At 49.9% G+C, this 13391-nt stretch overlaps 1 long non-coding RNA gene across 3 annotated transcripts; it reads right to left on the bottom strand.

Moving 5' to 3' along the window:
* Positions 1 to 407: 407 nt before the first annotated feature.
* On the bottom strand, positions 408 to 10927 carry LOC309868720. 3 transcript variants are annotated; one of them, XR_014313812.1, is made up of 4 exons: positions 2336 to 2455; positions 1726 to 1829; positions 1090 to 1279; positions 408 to 826 (listed from the first exon to the last, which is right to left on the bottom strand). It is a non-coding gene; the product is annotated as an uncharacterized lncRNA (long non-coding RNA). The 3 variants fall into 3 exon arrangements; XR_014313811.1 differs by lacking the exons at positions 1726 to 1829; positions 2336 to 2455 and adding an exon at positions 10832 to 10927; XR_014313813.1 differs by lacking the exon at positions 2336 to 2455 and having other exon boundaries at positions 1726 to 1870.
* Positions 10928 to 13391: the final 2464 nt, after the last annotated feature.

Here is a 13391-nt window from a genome sequence, read left to right as displayed (position 1 = left end):
ACCATTGCGCTGAACACTCCCGATGGTACCTCCGTGAAAGACCGCGCCAGAGTGGCCGGGGGTGAGTGCCAGGCCGGGCATGGCTAGGTGTGGCTGCACCTGCTGCCCAGAATAGGTGCTGCTCACTGTTCCCAGTCATCCTTCTCTCCAGTGGACCTGCATCGACCTCCCGATCTTCACCTTCTCCCCAGGGAGAGAGAAAGCAGCTCAGGGGTACAAGCATCTGGGCTGGAGGACAAATGGCCAGGTAGGGCTTTGGGTTCAGGGTCTCCTTTGGGGAAGGAGATATCCTGCAGCAATGTTCTGTCATGTGTGGGTAAACACTGGGAGTGTAATTATACTCATGACACGTTTAATTGAAAACAAGTATTTTATTTTTAAAACGAATGATAAATAGTATACAGAACATGTAAAGACAAAATCAAAATCAGTATATAGCAGAAAGGAAAAATGTACACGTCGGGCACAAAACGTTCCTGCAGGTTGCCAGGGTCGGGGGATAGAACAAAGGGTAACTGTTCTAGGAGGAAGGCTGTGGGCACCAGAAGGGGCTCTGGGCGCTCCTCAGGAGGAGGAGGAGGGGGAGGAGCAGGGGCGGATTCCAGAGCAGAGGCACAGGTGTTGTCAGGGGCAGGATCCATAGCAAAGGCAGGCCCCGGGACAGGGGCAGACCCCAGCTCTTCCCGGACAGAGTCAGCCTCGCTGTGGCCAGGAGCCCAGTCACCTGCTGGCTCCGGGTCTCCTCCTGAAGTCCCTGCAGGCACCATCCCCGCCTCTGGAGCTGTGGATGCAGGTGGGGCCAGCTCTGGCTCCTCCGACGGAGCAGCTATGACAGGAGGAAAGCGCCCCGGCATGCCTGTCTCTCCATGTGCTTTTGCAGAGACAGAGCTCAGCCCAGGGCCTCCCGGAGAAGCCGCAGCCACGGAGGAACCCTCACCGGGACATCTCCCTGACTGCAGTCCGCCCGCTGCGAGCTCTGAGCCCAGTCCTGGCTCCTGGCCCCACACCAGCCTCTGGGGTCTCCTGCCCTTGGGGCCTGGCACCGACCCACCCGCAGACACCCACATGCCCCAGCCCCGGCCTTCTCACCCTCAGGCTCGGCCTGCATGGGCTCCGGCTCCTGGACCACGCGGTGGTGTAGGCACACGGGCAGTGTCAGCGGCCTTCCCCCGGAGTCCCCAGTCCCTGCTCCTGCAGAGCCCGGTACGGTCACTCTCCTGGTCAGGGAGATGGAGCGGGTGTCCGCCAGCCTCCTTCCTATTTCATCGTCACTAGTGCTCTGCACAGACAGACCCCGGGAGCCAGCCCCGACCATTAGAGCCCTGCCCAGCCGTCCTCCCTGTCTTCCTGCTCACCGCCCTGCCGCTCCCAGATCAGACCCAGACGGTGTGTGCACAGCGCCACACCTGGGACAGGGACCCATACCTGCAGGACACGGGATACACCCTGGGGGAAGCTACTGTCCCTACTCTCACAGGAGGCAGCCTCCCACGCCCACAACCCACCCAGCCAGCCTCGACCTGGGTGTGAACATGAACTGCCAACCGGGCATCTGACCCCTTGTCAGCCTGTTCTTGAATGGGGTGGGCGCACCTCACTAGAGCCTTTACACACACACACACACACACACACACACACACACAAGCATGGGGAGGGACCTAGCGCTGCACAGGTTGAATCAGAGCATGTGGGGCTGGGGGCTGGCTCTGGGCCTCATGGTGTTACCTTTCTCTTCCTTTGGCCAAATGGCCAGAGCCATCGGGGAGCCTTAAGACAACATCCCCAGTGAGGGAAAGCATGTGCAGGGCATGATTTCTTCAGCTTGCAGCCTCCACATGTAGGAACACAACAGAACATGTTGCTTATTCAAAGATCCGCAACAAAATGAGCTGGGCGGGGGGCTGTCTCTGTGTGTGGGTGCCTGGTTACCTGGGTCCCCAATTGTGTTGGGCTCTATTGTGAGGAAAGTGAGGTCACCACTGCCTGGGGTCTGCTTACCAACCACTTCCTCCCACACAAGAGCCCCGCCCAGTGGGTCCCCCTCCCCCGCGTGCTCAATGCTCAGCCTCTGCTCCATGCCCCGTCCATACAGTGACAGCCACACAGCCCACCCACAGCACCTGCGAGGCCTGGGGGCAGCCAGTGTCCCCACTGTGAGGATACAGGGCTGGGTTTGGACTGGGTTCTTGCTCGTGCCCAGGGCTATGAGCCTGGACAGACCCTGTGCTTCTCAGGGCCTCCCCGGCTCCCCGCCTGCCCAGTGGGGGCTTCTGGTTTCTACTCCTAGGGAGTAGAAATATGTTCTGTACATCCCTCACAGGAGGCTGGTACGCACCCGTGGGAATGCAGGGATGAGCGGGGGCTGGGCGGGGCATAGAACACAGCTCAGAGGGGCCTGGATCTGCTCTGGGGTCCAGGCAAAGCCACCCTCCTCCTGCCTGTCTCCCAGCCCTGTGGGAAGGTTGCAGTGAACTGATTCCAACCTTGTCCTCTTGTGACTCAGACTTCCAGGGAGGGACTCCCATTTGGTTTAGGCTCAGGTCCCAGGGCCTCTTCGGCACCCATGTGCTGGGCAGTCCCCACAGTGGTTCTTGGCAATTCCCGAATCCTGGTCCCACATCCCTGTGGAATTCTCAGCCCTCCAGGGGGATGGCCTGTGTGACGGCGCTCTCAGGACTAGACTAGGGCGAAATCATGGGCTATTGTTCCCAAGCCAGTTGAAGAAAGTCTTTGACTTCTCCTGGTTCCCTCTCTTGTGTTCTTTCTCTTGTCTCTGCCTTCTCTGTGTGTCTCCCTCCGTCTCTCTCCCAAGAACAGGATCTGGGAGATCTGGGGGTGATGTGAGAAACCCCAGAAGCCTCCCTTGTCCCTGTTTCCCTCTCCTGTCGTGTGCTTCGTTCCTTCCTAAGGCCTCCTCACCCTGACCAGAGCCCTGACTCTGGAACCTCTTCCAAATGGGGACACTGAGGCTGCCACAGTATGCAGGGGGGCGGTTCCTGAGCTTGGTCCCCCGACCAGCGGTTCAGTGCTCTGCCTCATTCTGCCAAGCCAGGTCATCAGGCGGCCGAGTCCCCAGGCTGTCCTGTGCTCAGAAGGACCTCCAGGGAGTACAAAGCATTTTCCCAGGACTGGGAGCACAGTGGGTCAGGGATGGAGACCCAAGGCCAACAGACTTTTCTACAAGCCTGCGGGAACCTAGGACATGCCATCTCTGCAGCCCAATTGACAGAAGAGTAAACTGAGGCCCTTTGTGCTGAAGCCCCATCTGGACTTGGGCATGGGGGCATTATCTCTTCCTACTTCCAGTGGCCCAGGTGGTGATGGACGCCAGAACCCAGACCCTTCTCCCAGTGTCCTGGCACCCCCCTGGCCCTTTGGGGAACCCCCGACCATCAATCTGGCCTGTCTCCCCTCCCCATGCTATGGATCTGGGTTCTTGCCAGTGGTCCTGATGCCCCTGTCCCCCGGCTCGGCTCTCTCTGACCTCTTTTTCCTTGCCTCCTTGTCACCCACCTCACTCCCAGGATGTCTTCCCATCTGATCCCCATCTGGTCAGTCTGAGGGGTGTGTGTGTGTGTGTGTGTGTGTGTGTGTGTGTGTGTCCGTCCGTGCAGGTGTACATTTCTCCACCTGTCTGGGGATGTTGAAGTTCATGTCCCCACATGGGACAGGGTGGGTAGCTATCCTCAAGAATCTGTGGGGCTCTCACCCCCATGCAAACCTCATGAGGGGGGGTTGGGGCTGCCCATGGCTGGAGAGCATCCCCACTCCTTGGACTCTTTACCCCTAATTTGTCCTAGGCATGTCCCTGCCTCTCTTGACCCCATGTTCCCAACTCTCCCTAAGGGCTGGACATGGAAATGCTTGAACTTGGCCACTCCTCCAGGGGTAGGTGGAGGACAGGTGCACCAGGCCTCCCTCCCGAGAGGGCCAGTTGAGCACAGGGGCCCTGCACACAGTACCTGTACCATGAGCCAGCCATGCTGTGCACATGAAAGAGAACCATGTCCTCACCTGACCGGGCCCCCACATTTCCTCATCACCACCAGCTCTGTGGCCCCAAAGTCCTCTGAGCCCCCGAATCATGCTCATCCTGGGCAGCAAGGCTCCATGTACAAGGTCAAGGTACAAGACATCTGGGTATGCAAAGGTCACTGAATATCCCCCATCCAGGGGCCAGAAATGCATACTCAGTCCCAGGGTCCAGCTAAGTGCAGGCCTGTCCGCAGCCAGTCTTCCCTCCAGCCCCAGGAAATCCAGGCGCTCTGGGAGGCTGCAAACTCATTACAAGCTAGAGTCAAGCCAGCCCTATGGGGCCTGGTTTCGGGTCCTGGAGCCCCACAGTGAGGAAAGCTGATGCGGGACCGGAGCTGGGAGAGGACAGGGGGACTGTCCCTTGGGGCTATGGCTCCCTGGTCCCGCAGACTCTGTTGTGTGCTGGCCCCTAGGGCACCCAAACGCCAGCTCCAGGTAGGCTTTGGGGAGGGAGACCAGAGTGTGGCTCGTACTATGTCATATGTGTCTCTCTATCCTATAGCTACAGCCTGGCCCACCAGCTGCACTCCATCTCTGGCAGTGCAGCAACACTGAGTGGGCCAATTGCTGTCCATACATGTACACGGACAACATGCTAAGGAAGCACCAGAGGTGATCCTGGGTAAAGGGCCTCTGGCCGGCAGGACTGGTGGCTTCAGCACCCTCCAGCAGGCCCCCTTTCCCTGGATGGGAATCCTCCTGGCGTCTCTGTCCTCAGAGCTCCCTTCCTGCTGGTTTCAGGCCCATGGAAGGGACTGTGGTGTGTTTTAGAAGGCTCCACCCCAGCCTCCCTCCTGCACACATCTCTGCTCCCCCAGAAGCAGGGGCTGCTGCTCCCACATGCCCTACACAAGGCTGGTTTAAGGCACTCGTTCTCTCCAAGGCCCAGCTCCTCTGGCTCTGTCACATACATGGTGGCCATGGCTGCCTGGCTGGGCCAGAAGTCCCAGGAAAGCTCTCCTTCCCCAGGATTAGGGTTCATATTCATGGCCAGAGAAAGAAATCCCATCTGTCCTCTGCCAGAGAAGGTGAATTCCTAGGCTGTTTGGCCCTCAGGTGCCTGAGGACATGGGTGTCCCCTGGAGAGAACGGTGATGGGAGGCCCATCTGGGTGAGCAGCACCCAGCCCAGGCCGCAGGTGCACCCATCTCCTAGCCATGCTCGTACTCAGACTCACCCCAGGAAACTCTGGCATGATTTTTCACAGATGTATTTTCAGGAGTGTTCGCCACTGTCCCCAGCAGTGCGGGAGAGAGAAGGGAATGCACCCATACTAATGCCCAAGGAGATGGGGGTGTGTGTGTGTGATCAGTCAGTTAAGCCGCTGAATCTTGATTTTGGCTCAGGATGTGATCTCATGGTGAGGGACTGAGCCCCATGTAGGGTCTGTGTTCAGTGCAGTGTGAGCTCACAGTTCTCTCTTCCCCCCCTCCTGCCTCTCCCACCAGTCTCGTGCCACACGGTCGCTCTCTCTAAAATAAATTAATGAAGTCTTTATAAAAATGGAATCATACAGAGTGTACTTTTAAAAAATCATAAGGAATCCTAACATTGATTTTGCCATTTTAAACATTTTCAGTATAAAGTCCGGTTTTGTTAAGTATATTTACACTGCTGTGAAACGTGTCTTGAGAATATTTCATCTTGCACATCTGAAATTCTGTACCCATTATTATATGCTTTTCATGTAGAAAGCATTTTTCTTTATTTATTATGTTCAGTTAGGCATCATCCAGTACAACTTTTGTTTTTGATGTAATGTTCAATGATTCATTAGTTGCATGTAACGCCCAGTCCTAATCACAACACGTGCCCTCCTTAATACCTATCACCCTGTTACCCCGTCCTACTCCTGTCTGTAGCCCTCACTTTGGTGCCCAGAGTCCAGACTCTCTCATGGTTTGTCTCCCTCTCTGATTTCTTCCCATTCATTTCCCCCTCCCTTCCCCTGTGGTCCTCCACACTATTTCTTACATTCCACATATGAACAAAACCATCTCCGCCAGACTTATTTCATTCAGCATAATCCCCTCCAGTTCCATCCATGTCAGGGCAAATGGTAGGTATTCATCTTTTCTAATGGCTGAGGAATATTCCATTGTATAGATGAACTACATCTTCTTTACCCACTCATGTGTTGAAGGTCATCTTGACTCCTTCCATAGTTTGGCTATTGTGGACATTGCTGCTGTGAAAATTGGGGAGCAGGTGTCCCTCCTTTTCACTATGTCTGTGTCTTTGGGGTAAATACCCAGTAGTGAAGTTGCTGGGTAGAAGGGTAATTCTATTTTTCACATCTTGAGGGACCTCCATACTGTTTGTCAGAGTTGCTGCACCAGCTTGCTCTCATCCTCGCCAACATCTGTCATGTCCTGACGTGTTCATTTTTGGCCATTCTAACTGGTGGAAGGTGGTATCTTGTTGTGGCTTTGACTTGTATTTCCCTGAGGCAAGTGATGTTGAACATTTTGTCATGTGTCTGTTAGCTGTTTGCATGTCTTGGAGAAATGTCTGTTCATGTCTCTGCCCATTTCTTGATGGGGTTATTTGTTTTTTCGGTGTGGAGTTTGAGAAGTTCTTTATAGATCTTGGATATCAGCCCTTTCTATGACATGTCATTTGCAAACATCTTCTCCCATTCCGTGGGTTGCCTCTTTATTTTGTTGACTGTTTCCTTTGATGTGCAGAAGCTTTTTATCTTACTGAAGTCCCAATAGTGCATTTTTGCTTCTGTTTCCCTTGCCTTTGGTGATGTGTCTAGGAAGAAGTTGCTGTGGCTGGTCCAAGAGGTGACTGCCTATGTTCTTCTCTCGGATTTTGATAGATTCCTGTCTCACATTGAGGTCTTTCATCCATTTTGAGTTTGTAAGAGAATGGTTGCGTTTCCATCTTCTGCATGTGGCTGTCCAATTTTCCCAGCACCATCAATTGGAGAGACTGTCTTTTTCCATTGGGTATTCATTCCTGCTTTGTCAAAGATGAGTGGACCATAGAGTTGAGGGTCCATTTCTGCGGTCTCTATTCTTTTACATTGATCTACGTGTCTGTTTTTGTGCAAATACCATGCTGTCACAGTTTTGTAATATAGTTTGAGGTCAGGCATTGTGATGCCCCCAGCTTTGGTTTTCTTGATCAACCTTTCCTTGGATGTATGGGGCCTTTTCTGGTTCCATACAAGTTTTAGGATTGTTCCAATTCTATGGAAAAAATGCCCATGGTATTTTAATAGGGTTGGCATTGAATGTGTAGATTGCTCTGGGCAGCACAGACATTTTAGCCATGTTTATTTTTCAGATCCATGAGCATGGAATAGTTTTCCATCTTTTTGTGTCTTTCTCCTTTTCTTTCATAAATGTTCTGTAGTTTCTAGAGTATAGATCCTTAACCTTTTGGTTAGGGTTATTTGAAGTTATCTTACAGTTATTTGAAGTTATCTTACAAGTTTGGGTGCTATTTTAAGTGGAATCGATTCCCTAATTTCTCTTTCTATAGTTAAATTGCTAGTGTATAGAAAAGCAACTGACTTCTGTGCATTGGTTTCATATCCTGCCACAACACTGAACTGTTTATGAGTTATAGTAATTTGGTGGTGGAGTATTTTGCATTTTCCACATAAAGTATCATGGCATCTGTGAAGAGGCAGAGTTTGACTTCTTTGCCAATTTGAATGCCTTTTTTTTCTTTTCGTAGTCTGATTACTGATGCTGGGACTTCCAGTACTATGTTGAACAATATTGGTGAGAGTGGGCTTCCCTCTTGTGTTTCTGACCTGAAGGAAAGCGCTCTCAGCTCTTCCCCATTGAGAATGGTATTCACTGTGAGCTTTTCATAGATGGTTATGAAACTGAGGACTGTCTCCTCTATCTCTATACTCTGAAGACTTTTAATCAGGAAAGGGGCTGTATTTTGTGAAGTGCTTTTTCTGCATCTCTTGAGAGGATGCTATGGTTCTTGTCTTCTCTTTCATTAATGTGCTCTATCGTGTCAATTGATTTGCGAAAGTTGAACCACCCTGACATGTAAGGAATAAATTCCACCTGGTCGCAATGGATAATCCTTTTTATGTACTGTTGGATCCTATTGGCTAGGATCTTGTTGAGTATTTTGGCAATCATGTTCGTCAGGGATATTGCTCTGTAATCCTCCCTTTTGATGGGGTCTTTGCCTGGTTTTGGTCTCATAGAACGAGTCTGGAAATTTCCCCTCTGTTTCTATTTTTTGAAAGGGCTTCAAAGGAATAGGTATTATTTCTTCTTTGAATGACAGCCTTGCTGGATAAGGCATCCTTGGCTGCATGTTCTTCTCACTGAGTATCCTGAATATGTCTTCCTAGCCCTTTCTGGCTTGTCAGGTCTCTGAGAACAAGTCTGACATTATTCTGATGTTCCTCCTTCCATACATAAGAAGCCTCTTCCCGTGGCTGCTTTCTGGATTGCTTTCCTGGTTCTAAGATGTGCAAGTTTTCCATTTGGAATTCTCATAGTATATTTATAGAAGATTTTGTATTTTCTATGTGCACCCTCATATTATCTGTGAATAGCCATAATTACCCCCTCAATTCTTACTCTTTTTGTTTCTCTTGCCTTTTAACACTGGATAGATGCTCCAGTGCAATGTTAACTTATGTAGTATTGTTTGAAGATTTTAATATACCTTTCTCCATATGTGATAGAAGAAGCAAATGAAACATTGGTAACAAATGTAACCTAGTTGACATATCTGGAACATTACATGTTAAGTAGAGAATACATTCTTTTCCAGTGGTCCTAGGATATTGTCCCAAGTAGATGAAATGTTGGGCCATGAATCAAGTCTACACGTTTTAAAACCTGAAACTAAGTAGACTGGATTTTTAGACCACAGGGGAATTGAGACATAGTCATAAGGAAAGAAAAACAGGAATTCCCTCAATGTTTAAAAATTAAATTTGCTACATATCCTAAGGCTCAGACAGGGATCACAAGGGAGATTCTCAACATTTCCTGCATCAGAGCTCACAGACAAGGCCTCGCTATATGTGAAGAGCAGTAAAAGGAGCTAGACAGTTTAGCCTTAATTAAGTCAGGGTTCTGCCTGCCCGAGCCACACGTGGCGGCCTTGACCTGTGGTCCCCCCACACTGCCCTTTGTGGTATCCCTGAGCTAAAAGGGACAACATGGCCATATGGAAATGGGAAGATCCCTGCTCCTAGTGATGATGGTGCCCCCCGCCCACGCTGCCCTTTCTGATGGCCCTGACCTAAGGGGGACAGAATGGCCATACGGAAATGGGAAGCTCCACACCCCTAGTGATGATGGTGCTATTGTCTTGTCCTCACCAGTCCAACAGCATGCTTTCTGAGTGAAATATGACACAATAACAGCTTCTTGACCTTCCTTAAGGTTTGAAAATCATCTCGTGAGTCATGTCTTAGAAATATGGGTTCAACATGTGTTCTTTCTTCAGGAAAAGAAATAGACCCCTATAGTAATCATGGCTTCCTGATCCCCTGCTCTTGAGAGCCATCACGCTGGCTCTTTGTGGAATTCTCTCTCATAAACTTCCAAATATGATGTAAATACTATTGGGCACATTGTGTAGATGGTGAGGCAGGGGCTCAGAGATGATTCAAGTCACAGAGGATTTTAGTGTCAGAAACCCAAGTGAGATCCCCAAACTGACTCCAAATCCCTTTCGTTCCAAACAGTACTATTTCCTTCTTATCTTTGGTCTTCTCAATCTGAAAATAACTCAAGTCTCAGGATTTTCTTGTGTGGTTGGTCCACTGAAATGAATTCAGCTAGCCTTTTCACCTCTGCCCATCATGATCATTAAGAGTGGAGGATTTCTAAGTAAGATACCTAGGCATAGAGACATTGGAATATTTTTCTGACATTTTAAAGTTCCTGAGAGAACTATCTTTTTAAAATTGGTTCAGACTCTGGTATGTTCAGAGTGTGCTGTAAGACAGGTCTGAAATACTATTTAAAAATACTCTGCTCAGCCTCTTCTACAAAGTGTGCTAATGCTTATAAACATCACTAAACTATTCCCTCGCTTGTGATTACTTAGTTCCTAACCATCGTAGTGTTTATGTGGTATAACTATGACTTACATGAGTCAAAATCTGCATGGGAAAAACTAAGGCAGTGTAGCCAAGCTTTAGGGGGACTTCATGTTTCAGTTAGTGTTGTGACAATGAGCTACTGTTTCATTCTGTAGTATAAGGGAAGGGTGCCAGACATCTCTAAAATGTCGGGATGTTCTCAAATTTTGACTAAGTTATCTGTGTGCTTCAGAGATTCGGGCAGGAAAAAGGGAGGAGTTCTGTGAACACCTCTGTTACCTGTGGAAGGAACTTGGAACAGGGAACCTTCTGTAGGCATCATTTTGACTTCTTGGTAGTATTGTAAAGGTGCTTTTGTCTCAAGGTCCTCTCTTTAGTAGTGCTTAGAATGATAATGGAAATTTTAATCTTTTACCATCCATGGGCCCAGATCCTGGCTCCCAGGGAAGCTATCCTTTAACATTTTACCAAGTTCAAAATGACTGGGCAAAACCTCAGACCATGGGCCCTATTTTTGCCCCAAGCACATGTTATACATCTGCTTCAAGAAGGAAAAGCTCCCCCCCAAAATGCCATTACAAACATAAAGATAAGAAAAACAGAAGAACCTCTCCTGCTCTCATAAAATTAAAGTCATACTGACTTGCACATACTGGAAACATAAGGAAAAGTCTGTAACTTTATGGAATGTTCTTCCTCATGATTATGTGTAACTATGTAAAACAAAACAGAACAAATATAGAAACCTACCTCAAATGTTCCTTCCCCAGAGCACTCCCTTCCTTGTGAAGAATGTGTCTCCCAGGCAGCTATCTTGACTTGGGTTTGAGTAAAACTCTCTTCCTTTCTTTCTCAAATGTTTAAAAGGGTTCATTCATTTAGTGTCGACAATAACAATTGTTTTCTTTTTAAGCGTAAAATCAGTGTTCCTGGTTCACAATTCCCAACAGCATCGTAGGGCGGTGTTTCTTGTTCATCCTGAAGCTTCCCTGCAGAACAAGCATGTGTATATATATATATATATATTCCAGCACAAATGGGCTCATTCTAGAAAGGTGCTCCAAAGGTCTGAGAAGCACTGTCCACTCCATGGGTAAAAAAGGTGAAACTTACCAGAAGAAGGTGAGTCTCCTCCCGCCTAGAACATTACTTTCTGGGTCTTAAAATTGCCATGAAAATGTGGGAAACTATTGCATTTCCTAAAGCCCAAGCCTGGGAAGGTCTGAGAGCAGCTGACCTTGTCAGGAGTCAGGAACAGCTCTGCAGGCAGGGCTGGTTCAGGAAGGGAAGGGGGAGGCCTCTGAGGGTGGTCTGCAGGAGAGGGGTCCCCGGAAGGAGCCAGATGTCTGTAAGAGGGGAGGCCATGCCCACGACCCACCCATGTCTGCCTCACTAAGCCTAGTATTAGAGTGAGGAGGCCTCTCCAGAAGCACCTGAAAAAGCAGGGAGGTGCGGATGTAAGGGCGAGTCGCTGGATACAGACAGGTGCAGCACCTAATGGGCTCACGAAACCATCCTCCCTGACCAATCAGTGCATGGCGGTTGAGCTACATCTTCCGTGGGCAGAGCTTGAGCTGCCACAGAAAGCAGACACGGGGAAGGTGAGGGGGCAGGGGAGAGGGCTTGGGTGGGGAGGTCCTGAGTCCTTAAGTTCACGCTGTGTACCCAGGGCTGGGGGGTGCTTCCGCGGGTAGGGTCTTCAAAGGGCGGGTGAAGTGAGTTCATCATGATGACTCGGGTGGAATTTATTTTTCCCTTAAGTCTTTCCGCCCCATATCTGTCAACTGGCCCTATCCCCCAGACCAGTGAACTCCAGGGCGTCCACTCAGCCAAGTTTTTGTGGGATGGGTTGTGGTCATTTCAGGGTTCCCTGTGTTCCCCAGGAAGAGAGCATGTAAAGACAGCACACAGCCCCCAACTTCAGTGGGGTGCCTCTGTCTCCTGGCACAGTGCCAGTAATGGAACTTGAGCAGCCCCCAGGTCAGCAAGTTGTCCCCTGCACGCCCCACCCACAGGTGTGGCGCTAACAAGCCGCAGACCAGTTCCCTAGCTTCAGCATTTTGCGCCCAGTCTGTAGGTTTGGTGGAAATGGGCTGTCAGGGTCCTGCAGGAGGGTCCTCCAGGCTCCTGCCCCCGAGGCACAGTCTTGGCGCTAATAAACCCTGGAGCCCTCCCCCAGCTTGAGCAACTTGCCCCCTCCCTGTTCCAGGAGGTGGTGGTTGGGCTGTCAGGATCCTGCAGGAGCGTCCTCCTGGTGGGGGCCTGGAGGCTAGCGGAAACCAGATCCCACTCAATTTGATGAGGGCCGAAGAATTGGGTGTTTTTTTTGAAGAGTAACTTCACTTCTCCAGAAAGGACGGTGGCATTGTTCAACTTTAGAATGCAGCTAATTACTACGTAAGAAACAAGCATGTGTCTCCCCTCCTCCCAGGGACTGGAGCAGGCGTGCAGGCCTTGGGTCGGGGGTGACTTCTTATCTCCACCTGACAACACTTCCCCACCCTGGCTCCACAAGACCCAATTTTGAACTCAGCATCTGAGTCAGTCATGTGGCTTGTCACCGGACATCAGCGTTCAGAGAGAGCAGCAGGTACATTGGGAGAAACGTCACATCCATTGTGGGGCGGGAGGTAAAACTTCTCTTTAACCCCAAACCTCCTGGGCTTTTCCCTTGTCTCTAGTGGAGCCACGAAGTCAAACCGAAGCAGCTGTCAGCAATCTAGAGCGGGTGCCAGAGTTCCTGAGTTTCTCTGCAGGGAGAACGGGGCAGGGGGTCCCATTTTCTCTGTTTATTTCTGGCTTACGAAGGTATTTGGAACATCTCTTTGGTAGGCAATCGCTTTGATTAGATAGAAAGGGAAGATGAGATTTCCTGTTCGTGTTTTTAACATGTAATGTGTTCCTTCATCTAATGGTGTTTATTTCATTGGGCTGAGGTTGTGGTGGCATGGCCGGCATCTAGTTAGGTGGCTGTCTGCGTTCAGGTAGAGACTTGGATGATGTCTTTTCATTTGTGTGATGTTTCCTAACTGATTAGTCCTTTCATCAGAAGAGTTACAATTAAGGAATAATTCAAAATTATTCAGAGCAGACTTTTAACATTTAAAAGTTAAACTTGACTTTCTAGTTTCGCTCAATGGATCATCTAAATATTTGGACATGCTGTATTTTCTCTGTAGTCTCATTTCTGGTGGAGCCAGCAGGAGAGTCTTTGGGAGTTCTCCTGGACAGAGGCATGCTGGTGGCTTCAAGGGTCTTGACATGAGGAGCCCTGGGGTGAGTTCTGGAACTGCTTGCCGGGTGCTGGGTG

This window comes from Mustela nivalis (genome assembly GCF_964662115.1).
Source record: "Mustela nivalis genome assembly, chromosome: 7".
NCBI lineage: Eukaryota > Metazoa > Chordata > Mammalia > Carnivora > Mustelidae > Mustela > Mustela nivalis.
The sequence above is the reverse complement of the archived record's forward strand: the minus strand, read 5'-3'. Positions and strand labels throughout refer to the sequence as shown.